A 12,842-nucleotide genomic window follows, 5' to 3' on the forward strand; every position below is an offset into this window, starting at 1 on the left:
AGTGCCCACAGAGCCGGCAGGCCTTTGGCAAAAGTACTAACAGTCCAACCACAGAACAGAAAGCAGAGGAAAGGGGGACGTGGGCATGGCGCCTGTGGGGTTGGGAGGGTGCTGTGGCTCCCTGTGGACTGTTTCTATGTGCTGATGACCAAGGAAACAAGGTCCCCCGCTGACTGTGGGCTTCGGAGGGACAGAGGAGGTGGCAGGAGGGTGGGGCTCTGTGGTGGGGGGGGTTGCAGGGGTGAGAGGGCACGGGACAGAGAAATGAGGCCTTGGATAATGATTGTGCCATACCGATAACTCAGGATATGTGGGGGGAAAGAAAAACCTTTAATTCCCCCAAACTGTAATTCATTTGTGACAGAAGCCAGAAAGATTGAGATTCTAGATGGAGGTAATTCTGACATCACCACAGGACGCCTTATGGGCAGACAGTTTGGGATATAATTTATGAAGTGTTCTTGACATCTGTCCAGCCAGTCACCTGAGAACAAGCCTTTTACCCCAAATCTGGGACCACCTAGACACAGCTACCCGCAAAAATGTATCATCAGAAAATATGCATCATTCATCTCCCAAGCAAAAAAAGGGGGCATTATTCAGTGGAACCAAAGCTTCCTTCTCCCTGAAAACCTGTTTCTATTTTCCACGTATGACTAATTTTTAATCTTAGTGACTGAGCGGTGATGCCACTGTCACTGATGCTGACAAGGAGGTTTTCTAAGAGGCATATGATAGATGCTGCCTTCACGGTACCTTTTTTTGGTTATTGTTCCCGTGGCGTTTGGAATAGAATGAGTTCAGCCTCTGTGGGGCTGGCGCAAATCCAGGCACAATTGTAGATGACATGTCACCTTTGTGCAAAGCTTGGGCGGCACGCGCTCCTGGCGGTGTGAGGCCCGCCGCCCCACGAAGGCTGCTGTCGGGCCATTACTCACCAAAGCAGGAAGACAGCTATTTACTTAACATACATTTGTTCAGAAGGCAGGAAAACAGCATCTTTAATCATCTCACACGAAGGTACTGAACCTATAAAACGACCAAAGTGTAACACAGAGAAGCCTGTCCTGGCCTCCTCTGTACGGTTTCCAGGTGGTTCTCCTGTGACTGGCCAGGAGGGTCAGGAGACAGGCGGCCCGCCGCAGCCAGCCCCATGGACTAGAACCCTGCAGGCTCCTAGTTTCCACCTCCCCGCACCCTTGCTTCTGTCTCCCGTGGGGTGGTGTTCCACTTCCTGCAGGCCTCCTGCCCCTGAGCCGTGGGCCCACCGAGCCCAGTCATCTCCCAAAGGCCAGCGGGGGGCGAGTGGGGGGCTCAGTCCTTAAGCGTCTGCTTTCGCCTCAGGTCCTGATGCGGCGGTCCTGGGATGGAGCCCCGCATCCAGCCCGCATCGGGCTCCCTGCTCAGCAGGAAGCCTGCTTCTCCCTCTCCTTCTGCTTGTGCCCCCCGCCCCCGCCCCGTGTTTCTGTCAAATAAATAAACAAAATCTTAAAAAAAGAAAAAAGAAAAAGAAAAAGAGGAAGGATGTGGTTCTGTTACCAGACCTGGCGGCGCCCCCGCTACGGGACCAGCCACACCGCCCCACTCGGCCCCTGCCCCCCACGGGCACACACGCTCCCACAGTTGCCCAGACACAGTCCGGCCAGGTGCTCTCAGCACTGGCTGTTCCCGCGCACCCCAGTTCCTCCCTCGGGCACCTGGGACCTGCAGGGGGGCTCCCGGCAGCCAGTGAGTCAGTGCTCGGGTCCGCTCGGCGGAGGAGCCGCGGTCTGCCTTCTCCCAGCAGCTGGGACACCCGAGGGCCTGGCCTCTCCCCGTCCTGCGGGGGTCCTGCTCCCTCACCCCTGCTTCCTGGGCCCACCTTCCGGTACAGCACCTGCGCAGCGCACTGCGGGGCGAAGCCAGCGTCGGACACGCGCCCCCGCGGCGCGCGCGGATCCCCACTCCCGGCGCACGCGGATCCCCCCGCGGCGCGCGCGGACCCTCCCCCTCGGCGCACTTGGACCCTCCCCCGGCGCGCGCGGATCCCCCCCCCCGCCCCCGGCGCGCGCGGACCCTCCCCCGGCGCACGCGGATCCCCCCCCCCGGCGTACGCGGATCCCTCCCCCAGCGCGCGCGGACCCCCAAGGCGCGCGCGGATCCCCCCCCCGCGGCGCGCGCGGACCCTCCCCCGGCGCACGCAGATCCCCCCCCCCCGGCGTACGCGGATCCCTCCCCCAGCGCGCGCGGACCCCCAAGGCGCGCGCGGATCCCCCCCCTCGGCGCACGCGGACCCCCAGCTGTTGGCCCTGCGCAGCCCCGGCGGCGGCCCCGAGCTCACAGCGCGTCCGCCCGGAGTCCGTCTCCGCCTTCCCCACTCCGCCCAGGGGCCGCCGCTGACCGTCTCCCCGCCCGGCCCGCGCCGCCGCGCTCTGGGGGCGACGGAAGGACACGCTCCTCAGCCGCGCAGCCCCACACCCAGCCCAGGCCCCGCAGGCCGGCCCGCGGCGCACCCCCGACACCGACAGCGCTCCGGGCGCTTCTCTCCAACATCGCCCGCTGAGCCTCCAGACGGCGAAGGCAGCGTGGTGTCCGCACCGCTTCGCCGCCCGGCGCGGGGGTCGTGGGGGGCGGCCGGGCACCACGCTCAGCCTCCCGCTTCCGCCCCCCGCAGCGCGGCCCGTCCCTGCCTCCGCCAGTTGCGCACGCGCCCACCGGCCTTCCCAGCGGCCCCCGCGGCAGCCGCCTGCACGTGCCGGCGGCGACGGCGCATGCGTGGAGCCGACGGCGAGGACGCGGCCTGGCCCGGAGCGTGGGTGCTGTGGGTGTGGGGGCTCCGGGGAGCCCGGCAGAGCCGCAGCGGGGGATGGGACCCGGCCTGAGGGTGCAGGGGCCCTCGTGGGGCCCAGAGAAGGCCGTGCCCTGGGTGACTTATTCCCGCCGCTGACCCGGGCTGTGCCCCGGTGCCCCCAGCTGCGCCGCGGCTCAGGGTGCCTCCTGCTCGTGCGCCCTTACCCCCTCCTCCGCGAGGCCGCCCCGCGCCCTGCCCCTGCCCCTGGCCAGGTGGGGGGAGTCCCGCCCCGCCCCCAGGGCCTCCCCTCCCCAGGGCCTCCCCTCCCCAGGGACGCTGACTGCCACCCCACGCCCCCGTCCTCCTCCACCGTAAAGGGCCTCCTGCCCTGGACCCTGCTGGTCCGGCCTGGCTGACCTGAGGGAGCTGGTCGTCCCGGCTCCTCATTCGTGACCCCGACGTGCCCTCCTCCTCCTCGGCTCCTTGCTGGCGACGCCCCGTAATCTTGTGACATCGTGAGTTTACGGGGTTTTTCCCTTCGTCTTCGGGTCTGGTGCTTCTGAAGCTCGAGGTGGCTCACGGGCTCTTGTCAGCGGGTCTGAGCCCGCGTTCCCGGCGGCTCCCCGGAGAGGCTACCGGCGAGTGGTGACAGGGGACGGTGACTGCCGCGCGGACCGTCCGTGCAGCCAGGCCTCGTGGACAGCGCGCCTTTGCTCTCCTCTTGGCTGCATGGGTCACGGCTCACCTTCAGAGCTGACCTGTCACCTGCCTTGGGGTCTTCCGGACGCTGCCCAGGCCCCCGTGCTTTCCTACAGTCGGGCATGTGCGGTTCCAGATAAAGGAGGGGCCCTGGAGGTGGTCTGGTGTCGGACGGAAGCCGCTCTCCGTGGACGAGAAAGTTGCCCTCCTGAGACGGCAGGATACTTCTGGGAACGAGTGGCCTGGGCTGGGTGGGCCGTGACTTTTGTCCACCAGCTGGCGGGGCTCCTGTAGTCGCTTCGTCGCCTGAGCCCTGCCTGCAGCACGGGGAATGGGAAGGGGGTGTGCGCTGGCGACCCACGCAGATGCCGCAGAGCGAGGGCTTGGCTGTCAAACGGGAAGGAGGCGGAGGGGGTGATCTTGTCACTTCTCTGTGCAGTTTGTGTTTCTTCCTGTCAAAGACATTGTTTCGACGTTGGCTTTGCGCTTCTCCCCCTGGGAGTCCCACGGAGACATTTCTCTGATTAAAGGAAGAGGACGCCGCTTAGCAGAGGAGGATAGAAACTCCAAGAAATAGAAAGCGAAGGAACCAAAGCAAAAGAAAATCGGGGGAGATGCGGGACCAGGTTTGGGTCTCCTAGCTGTTGTCAGTGTTTCATTTTGAAAGCCACAGTCTTCAGTATGTTGTGTTCTGCGTTTTTTTAACCCCTGAGCCTTTCTTAATTTGCATGTCATCTTGTTAGTTAGAAATGCACTTCAGGGGGCACCTGGGTGGCTCAGTGGGTTAAAGCCTCTGCCTTTGGCTCAGGTCATGATTCCAGGGTCCTGGGATCGAGCCCCGCATCGGGCTCTCTGCTCCGTGGGGAGCCTGTTTCCCCCCTCTCTCTGCCTCTCTGCCTACTTGTGATCTCTGTCAAATAAGTAAATAAAATATTAAAAAAATATGCACTTCGTCTTCACATGAAGTATGTTTATTTCAGATTTCAGAAGGTGCGCTGCTTTCTGTGTGGTGCGCGGGACTGGAGTCTGTCCTTGGGGGTGCGTGTGGCTATTCACTAGTCAGAGCCCCTGGCTGAGTTTGGAGGAGCAGCAGCCTCTGGGGAGTGTCACAGTGACCTGGGCCCCCTCTCAGGGGTCTCACATCCCAGGCGCCATATTTGGTCTTCCCAGGGCCACGTTGGTGGTGGTCTTTTTAGAGTTTTAACAGAAGTTGGCACCACCTCTCATGACATGGAAAGCTCTCAGTGAAGGAACGCTCGGCTCCCTTGTGACTTGTGGCCGTGCTTGAAAGACAGTACATTCTCCATTTCCAAAGAAAACCCAGGCCAGGATAATCTTGTTTCCAGGTAGGGTTTGTTCTCAGTACCCATCTCTGATCTCTGTGGAGGAGGGGAGGGGAGGGACGGCGGGGAAGTGAGGTGAGTGCAGTGGGCGGGAGGCCTCAGTCTGGCCTTGGCAGTGGGGCTGGGACCTGCACTGCTGTGTTTAGCCGGTCTTTGACTCAGGCAGAAGTAAGAATCAGGTGAACCGGATCGGAGACAGAAGGCTAACGGCCTGTGCGCGCCGTCTCTCAGCTGCCATGGCCCCCCCCCTTTTTTTTTTGCTTTCTTTTTGTTTTGAATAAATGATTTTGCCAGAAATAATTGTGAGCTTGGTAACAATCAAAGTAACCACGTGTCTTTCAAAGACTAAAGCAAACATGAGTAACAAGGCACAAGATACAGAGCTAACCTCCCACTCCTGCTCCCGCTCTCTACCCCGTTCTCGTACCAGAGGATCGTGTGAATGGCTCCCTGCGTCCAGGGCAGCAGAGAAGACACCTGATGGAAAAGGTCACCGGGCGTCTGCTTTTGAGACATCTGGCGCTGTGAGCAGCCCGAGCCTCAGCCGCGGGGTTTGCGTAACACTTCTCGGGGCCTGGGATGTGAGTTTCAGGCAGGTTGACTTCTGTTCTGAATACATTTCCAGTTTTGACTGAAGCGCCTGGCCCTGGAACATGTGCCTTGCTTGGTTTGTTGTTTTCTCTGAGCAACATCCAGGGGTGTTTACCAGTTTCCTGTTGTCTCAGGGAAGAGACTGGGGAGCAGGCGCTCCTTCCGTGGCTGGCCACTGGTGGCTTCCGTGTCCCTGCCGTAAGGTGTGTGTCCGCCTCTAGGTGGGCGTGTGCAGACCGAGGCCCACATGGGCCAGGTGGCTGATCTGTTCGGGTCACAGAAATTGGGACCGTTAGGATGACATGTCCCCGCCGTTAAACCTGCACAGAGCTGCGTGACCCACGGGACAGAACCGTGCGTGGCGTGGATTTAGCTTGCGAGCCAACTGCCTTTGGCCCCGTGCTGTGGGCCGGGGCAGGGTTTCTCTCTGTCCCTGATGGCCCAGTCCAAAAATTTTTTCTCTCCTGGAAAATGTCACAAACTTACAGAAGCATTCATTTTGTGTTTCTTTTAATTGCAATAAAACTTAAATAATAGAGAAGGCCTCTCCTGAGTCCCTTTAAAGTCTGCAGTTCAAAAATAAATAAATAAAGTCTGCAGTTCAGTGGCGAGACGTGTGTTCACAGCCTGGTAGGGCCGCCCGTGCCGGCTTCCGGAACCCATAGCGCCCCAGAAGGAAAGCCCGTCCTCCTGCTTCCCCCCCAGCTCCGGACAGCCTCTGAGCAGCTTCCTGCATCCACGGACCGGCCTGTTCCGGGCGTTCCGGGTAAGGGGTCGCACGGTATTTGTCCTTCGTGACTCTGTAGCCTGTGTCAGCTTGCTTCCTGTTTGTGGCCGAGGACGTGCTACTAGACGGGCACCGGCACCTTCTGCCAGTCCGTCCGTGTGCTGGTGAGCGTCTGGATTGTTCCCGCCCGCACTCACGGCGCGTGCTCACATGCACACGTGCAAGTGGGATCGCTGGGTCCTGTGGGTCCTGTGGTAACTGTGTGCCTTGTCGGGGAGCGGCCCGCCTTGTCCCAGAGGGGGACAGTTGCATTGCGCCCGACATGACCCCGGGATTCGTTTCTCTGCATCCTTGAGGACACTGGCTGTTTTCTGTCTTCCTCACGGGTCCCCGCGCGGGTGATGTGGGGTCCTTGTCGGTGACAGCTGTGTGGCGAGCTGAGAGAGCGCTCAGGCCGTGGCGTTGGGTCCTCTCGGTTTAGTCTGCCTTCTGCTTTATATATTTTCTCACACCGGTTATTTCTTTAGAAGTCGGCTGTGAAGGACCGTGTTCCTAGATGGCTGGGAGGGGGGGCAAGGGTGCCGGCGCTGCCCCAGGGGGACACCCCCTTCTGCCCCACGTGCCCCTGTGCCCCCAGCTCCCCTGCTGGGGCTGGCGTTGTGCCCCTCCGCTGCCCAGCTCCCAGAGCGGCTGGCTCTTTCCCAAGCAGAGGTGTAACAAGAGAGCAGTCCCTTGAGAAGATCGGAGACACGTACAAGACTTTGACCTTTCCCCTCGGTGTCTGAAGCCGCGGCTTCGTAAGTGAGCAGCAGAGCTGGGCGGTCACGGTCAGTTTGTGTCCGAGATCTGCACTGGTCTCCAGGCCAGTGAGGATGAATGGCCACGAAAAGCCATCCAAGGAGAATGGCCCGGAAACATCTGAAAGTGTGAGTCTCCTGATCAGCTCTGTCAGTGCTCCTGGGGCTGTGATGTTCATACTTTTTTTTTCTTTAAGATTTTATTTATTTATTTGACAGAGATCACAGGCAGACAGAGAGGCAGGCAGAGAGAGGGGGAAGCAGGCTCCCCGCTGAGCAGAGAGCCCAATAGGGGGCTCGATCCCAGGACCCTGAGATCATGACCCCAGGTGAAGGCAGAGGCTTAACCCACTGAGCCCCCAGGCGCCCCCATGATGTTTATTCTTGAAAATACCAGAAGGCAGGGCAGGAACCCAGGGCCTAACTTTCTGGTAGGGACAGCTTGTGAAGGAAATGGCTGGAACCTGGGGGGACAGTGTTTGGGGCGGGGCTGGGGGAGCCGATGGCAGCGGGGCGGGGGTGGGGGTGGGGGACCGGTGGGCGGGGGTGTGGAGGGGGATGCCCGAGACGTGGTCTGGCCGCAGGAGCGGTGCCCGGGGTTCCCCTCCCGAGAAGGACAAGCCAGGCCATTTCTGGCCGCAGAAACAGCCCGGGGTCACAATGGCGGTGCTGCGGCAGCGCCCGAGCGCGGGACCCTCGCGCCTCCCCGTGCGCTCCAGCCGGTCGCGGTGCGTTTGCTCGGCTCTGGGGACGAGGGGGAAGCCGGCCCTTGGTGGACGGCGGGCGGTCCCTGAGGACGGGGCCGCCGGAGGGGAGACAGGCAGCAAGCGGACGCCAGGCAGGGAAAGGACGGAGTGAACACGAGAAGCAAACAGAAGAGAGATACCGGCAAAAATCATCGGAAAGGCACAAGCCGGAGGCGCCAGGAGGAGCGCGCCCCGGAGAAGGCCGGCGAGCGGCCGGCGTGGAGGGCGGCGTGGAGGAGGCGCGTTCGCATCCCGCATCCGGGAGCAAAGAGCTGGCGGCCGGCGGGCAGGAGGCCGACGCCACACGCTCGGGTGGAGGGCGGAGGGCGGAGGCGCGTGCATGGAAGGCGCTGGCGAAGCCAAGCCGCGGGCTCAGGTGCGGGCACCGCCGTCGGGGGGTGGGGGGGAGCGCAGGGTAGCGTGTCCCCATGCGAGCCCGCGCTTTCCACGGAAGGACGGCGGACGCAGCAGGCGCGAAGGGGCGCGCGGACCAGGGAGCCCAGCCGCGGAGGGGACGCCGAGGGGGCCGCGAACCCGGACGCACGCGGGGAGGCGCGGCCGGGAGGGGCGGGGCGGGCCGGCGCGGAGGTCCCCCCCCCCCCCCGACCCGTCCCACCCACCTCCGCGGTGTAGGGGCAGAGAGGCCGAGGGCGAGGCACAGCTGGGGTCCCCCCCCCCCCCGACCCGTCCCACCCACCTCCGCGGTGTAGGGGCAGAGAGGCCGAGGGCGAGGCACAGCTGGGGTCCGAGCGGGGAGAGCGGGCCGGGCGGAGGAGCTAGGGCGCCCCGGCCCCAGGGCACGCGTGGGGAGGGCGGTGCGTTGGGTGCGGGGAGCCCTACCTGCCAGCGGGAGGCCTGTGGGGAAACCCCTGAATGTTCGGGTGCAGGGGCAGCTTTTGAATGTGTGTGTTAAGGTTCATCTGTTTATCTTGGCGGGGAGGGGCAGAGAGAGCGTCTGAAGCCAGCTCGGAGCTGGGCCTGGAGCACCGCGAGGCTCGACCCGACCCCGCGGTCGCGGCCCGAGCAGGAGCCAAGAATCGGGCGCTCGACCGACCGCGCCCCGCAGCGCCCCAGATGTGGGTTCCGTGGGTGCAGCGGACCCTGCGCGCTGACGCGCGTGCTCCGTGGCTGCTCGGCCTCTGGTGCGGCCTGGGTGAGGGGGACCCTGTCAGCCTCTGTCAGGGCAGTCGGGGCTCCCAGGCCGTTGCTGACTTGCTCAGGGTCACATGGCCACGAAGGGGAGCGGAGGTCGGCAGACCTCGGACACTCAACTTTATTTTTTTAAAGATTTATTTAGTAATCCTTTAGAGAGCGTGCTCGCGAGCGAGTGGGGGTCGGGGGGACCGGAGCCAGAGGGAGAGAGGGAGGTTTTAGTACTGGGGCGTGCTCGTGGGGAATGGCAAGCGGTCAGATCAAAGAATGTCCCTGTGCCGTTGGGGACAAGGCTGCACCCCACCCCGACCTCCCCACCCCAAGAGGCAGCTGCTGGGAAGCTTCTGGTCTGTGCCCCCACCGGCCCGTTGCCCTCCCTCGGCTCCGCAGAAGCAGCGGCCCAGCGTCTCCTGTCCTCCCTCTGCCCTCAGGTCCCTGGAGGGTTCACGGCAGTCTCAGGAAGGACGCCCGCTTTCCCAGCCTCTGGGGACTGCTCTGGCCGCTGCGGCATCATGTCCAGGCGCAGGCGCGTCCGGAGCAGAGTTCCCGGAGGAGGACTGGGGCCGGGGCCCACGTGCGCAGCGGTGGTCTGCCCCACGCCGTCTCACAGCCGCGGCCTGTCCGACACGTTTGATTTTCTTTGAAAAGGTGACTGGATGGGGCATCCGGGTGGCTGGCGTGGTTGGGCGTCTGCCTTCAGTGCAGGTCGTGATCTCCAGGTCCTGGGATCGAGCCTCAGGCTCCCGGCTGGCTCCGCAGGGAGCTTGCTGCCCCCTCTGCTTGTGCTCCCGCTCCCTCTGTTAAATAAATACATAAATAAATACATAAAAGGCGAACAGAGAGCAACCCTCGGGTCCCCTCTGCCTCTGGAGCTCTGTGCCAACCCCTTCACTATGGCTCAGGAGACCTCACTTTGCTGCCCACCCTGAAAAACAAACAAAACGGCAGAACAGAGCTGAGCACCTTCTCGGGCCTGGACAGGCTCCTCTGTTTGCTCCTTTTCTCTCTGGCCATGGCCTTTGCCCATCACGTTTCAAATGTCCACACTTACCCTCTCGGTGAAGCCTGGACCGGAATGACTCTGCTTCCGTCCTGGTAAGGGCTCTTCGGGGAGCGCGGGCAGGGTTCCTGCCTCCCGGGGCTTCCCCTGTCCTCTCTGGGCAGTGGGTGGGCCGGGGCCAGGTCAGGAAGCGTGGCCCTCCCTACTTTCGCCAGAGTGCTGGGAGCTGGCGGAGCAGCCCGTGAGACGGAGCGTGCAGACTCCAGGCAGGAGGAGAGCAAGTCCGGGGCCCTGGCCATACCCGGCCTCAGCTGCCTGGACCCCTGGATCTGTGTCATCTGCTTCATAGGCTCCAGCTTGGCCCCTGAGTCCCCATGGTCAGCAGAGGTCCTTCCTAGAATGGGTACCTCCTGACCGTCTGATGCCAAGTCCCCTGTCTTGTTCCTCCCTCCTTGAGACCTCTGGGACACGGAGCCGGGTGAGGTAGGGTGACCGTGAGCATCAGGCTGCCTGCATCCACCCGGGCAGGAGGCACTCAGCAGTCCTCCCTCTCTCTCCCTCCCCGCTCGCTGGGTGTGAGCAAAGCTGGGTCGCCTGTGAGCCCCACGTGGTGGCTGCCAGCGACGCTGGCCCCAGCAGGTCCCTCTGCACCCCTGGAGGGCTGGCTGTGCTGTGGGTCAGGAGGTCGTGGTGGCCCTGGTGTCCTGACCTGTGTCCCGGCTCTTCCCGAGAACCCTGGCCTTCTCTGCAAGTTTGAGAGGCCCAGCTGTCTGCAGAGATCCACGGGAGGTGCAGGGGGCTGTTTCCGTGGGCTCCGGACCCAGCAAGCCAAGACCTTGAATTCTAAGGGCAGGTCTCTGCCTCACTGCAACTTACTTTGCGTTTTTTTTTTTTTTTTTTCACTATAAAAGCAGTATTGGGGATTTTGTACAATGGGCTATTTGTGCAAGCGTCTGTTGCCGTAGCACAGGTCACTGACACACGTAGCCCGTCCTTTGAAGCATGTCCCCTCCGCCTCTCAGGCTCTTTTCACAGGAGGGACAGGAGGTGGTGCCACTTGGCTGCCTGGCCAGGAGCCGGGCTGTGGCTGTGTTCCCGCCTGTCCCCCTTCTGGAACCTGCTTAAGGGTGTGCAGGGTGTTGGCACCAGCAGAGGGGGCCCTAAAGAGGGTGGGCCCCAAGCCCTGACTCAGGGAAGGATCTGATCTTCCCGAGAGACCCGTGTGCCACGCCCACACTCTGCCCCCGCGCTGGGCAGGGACCCCTCAGACCTGCTGAGCAGACAGGACAGCAGGGCCCCGAGCCTGTGTCCCGGGGTGGGGCTGCCGAGCGCCCGTGGCCAGCTCTCCCTCCAGGTTCTGTAGCTTGAGGGGGCCATGGGGGGGAGGGGGCTTAAATTCTCTTGCCAGGGGTCAGGTACTTCTTTTTCGTTGATAGGTCTCTGGCTCGAGACGCATCTCCTCTCGTTCCAGACCTGATGAAGATCGTGAGATGCCCATCGGCCTCTGTGCGTGCCATGGAAGGTAGAGAATTGTGGGGGCCGTGAAGGGGGCCAGCATAATCCGCACGTGCCAGGACAGTGGATCATTGAGGCCGCAGGGTGCGCTGGGGGAAACTAAAGCTGGCGGCAGACCTCCGCTCGCCCTGAGAGGGTCTGTCCATCCTGGGTGGGCTCGTCTGCGGAGCCTTCTCCCTCCTCTTTCTGTCTCTCCCTTGTTTCGGAGCTCTCCTCTCAGTGTCTCCTGGAGAACATTTCCACAAGAAGTCATGAAGCATCTTTGGTGAATTTGCATCTCTGAAAATACTTGACTGATGATCTGAACACGGGTCAACTTCTAGGCTGCGAATTGTTTTCTCACGTAATTGTTAGAGCCTCATTGCACTGTCTTCTGTCTGTGACACGGTGCAAAGAGGTTTTCCCTGGGCCTCCTCACCCCTGTGGGGTCTGCACACACGGCCAGGGACGCCTGAGTGCTGTCACTGGGTGGCAGGGGGAGCTGGCAGGTGCTTCTACTGCCTCGACGTGGGACTGTCAGGCCTGGGGAGACTCTAATGCGGTCTCTGGCCATCCCATTCCCACCATGTTCTGGTTTTTCCTGGAACTCCCATTGGGCCTCATCTGTCTACCTCCTCACCTGCTTCTTTGCTTTTTCCTTTTTTTTTTTTTTTAAGATTTTATTTATTTATTTGACAGACAGAGATCACAAGTAGGCAGAGAGAGGAAGGGAAGCAGGCTCCCCGCCGAGCAGAGAGCCCGATGCAGGGTTCTATCCCAGGACCCTGAGATCATGACCTGAGCCAAAGGCAGAGGCTTTAACCCACTGAGCCACCCAGGCGCCCCAGAGATAGAGGGGGAAGCAGGCTCTCCGCTGAGCAGAGAGCCCAATGCGGGGCTCGATCCCAGGACCCAGAGATCATGACCAGAGCTGAAGGCAGAGACTTGACTCACTGAGCCACCCAGGCGCCCCCATGCCTTTTCCTTTTTAAGAAAAGACTTCCCCACTTCACCTCCCAGCCAACTTGCTAATTTGTTTTGAATTCTGGCTCTCAACATTTAACTTCAAAGGTTTCGTTTTGAATTTTTCTTTTAAAATACTATGTGTTTTTAATGCACACAGTTCCTTTTCATTTTTTTAATTATTATTTTTTAATTTATTCATTTGAGAGAGATACAGAGACCGAGGAGCACAAGCAAGGGAAGCAGCAGTGGGAGAGGGGACCCGAGCTCGTGACCTGAGCTGAAGAGACACGCTCAAACACATGAGCCACCAGGTTCCCCCACGGTTCCTTTTCAGCCTCAGGTCACTAGTGGTCATTTTGCGGGCTGTTTCTGCACTGGCCGCACCGTCTCTCCCCCTTTGGTCTGATTCCTCACTTGCACATCAGAAACGACCATCAAGGGGCACCTGGGTGGCTCAGTGGGTTAAGCCTCTGCCTTCGGCTCAGGTCATGATCTCAGGGTCCTGGGATCGAGCCTCGCATCGGGCTCTCTGCTCGGCAGGGAGCCTGCTTCCTCCT

Source organism: Martes martes (genome assembly GCF_963455335.1).
Source record: "Martes martes genome assembly, chromosome: 4".
Lineage (NCBI taxonomy): Eukaryota > Metazoa > Chordata > Mammalia > Carnivora > Mustelidae > Martes > Martes martes.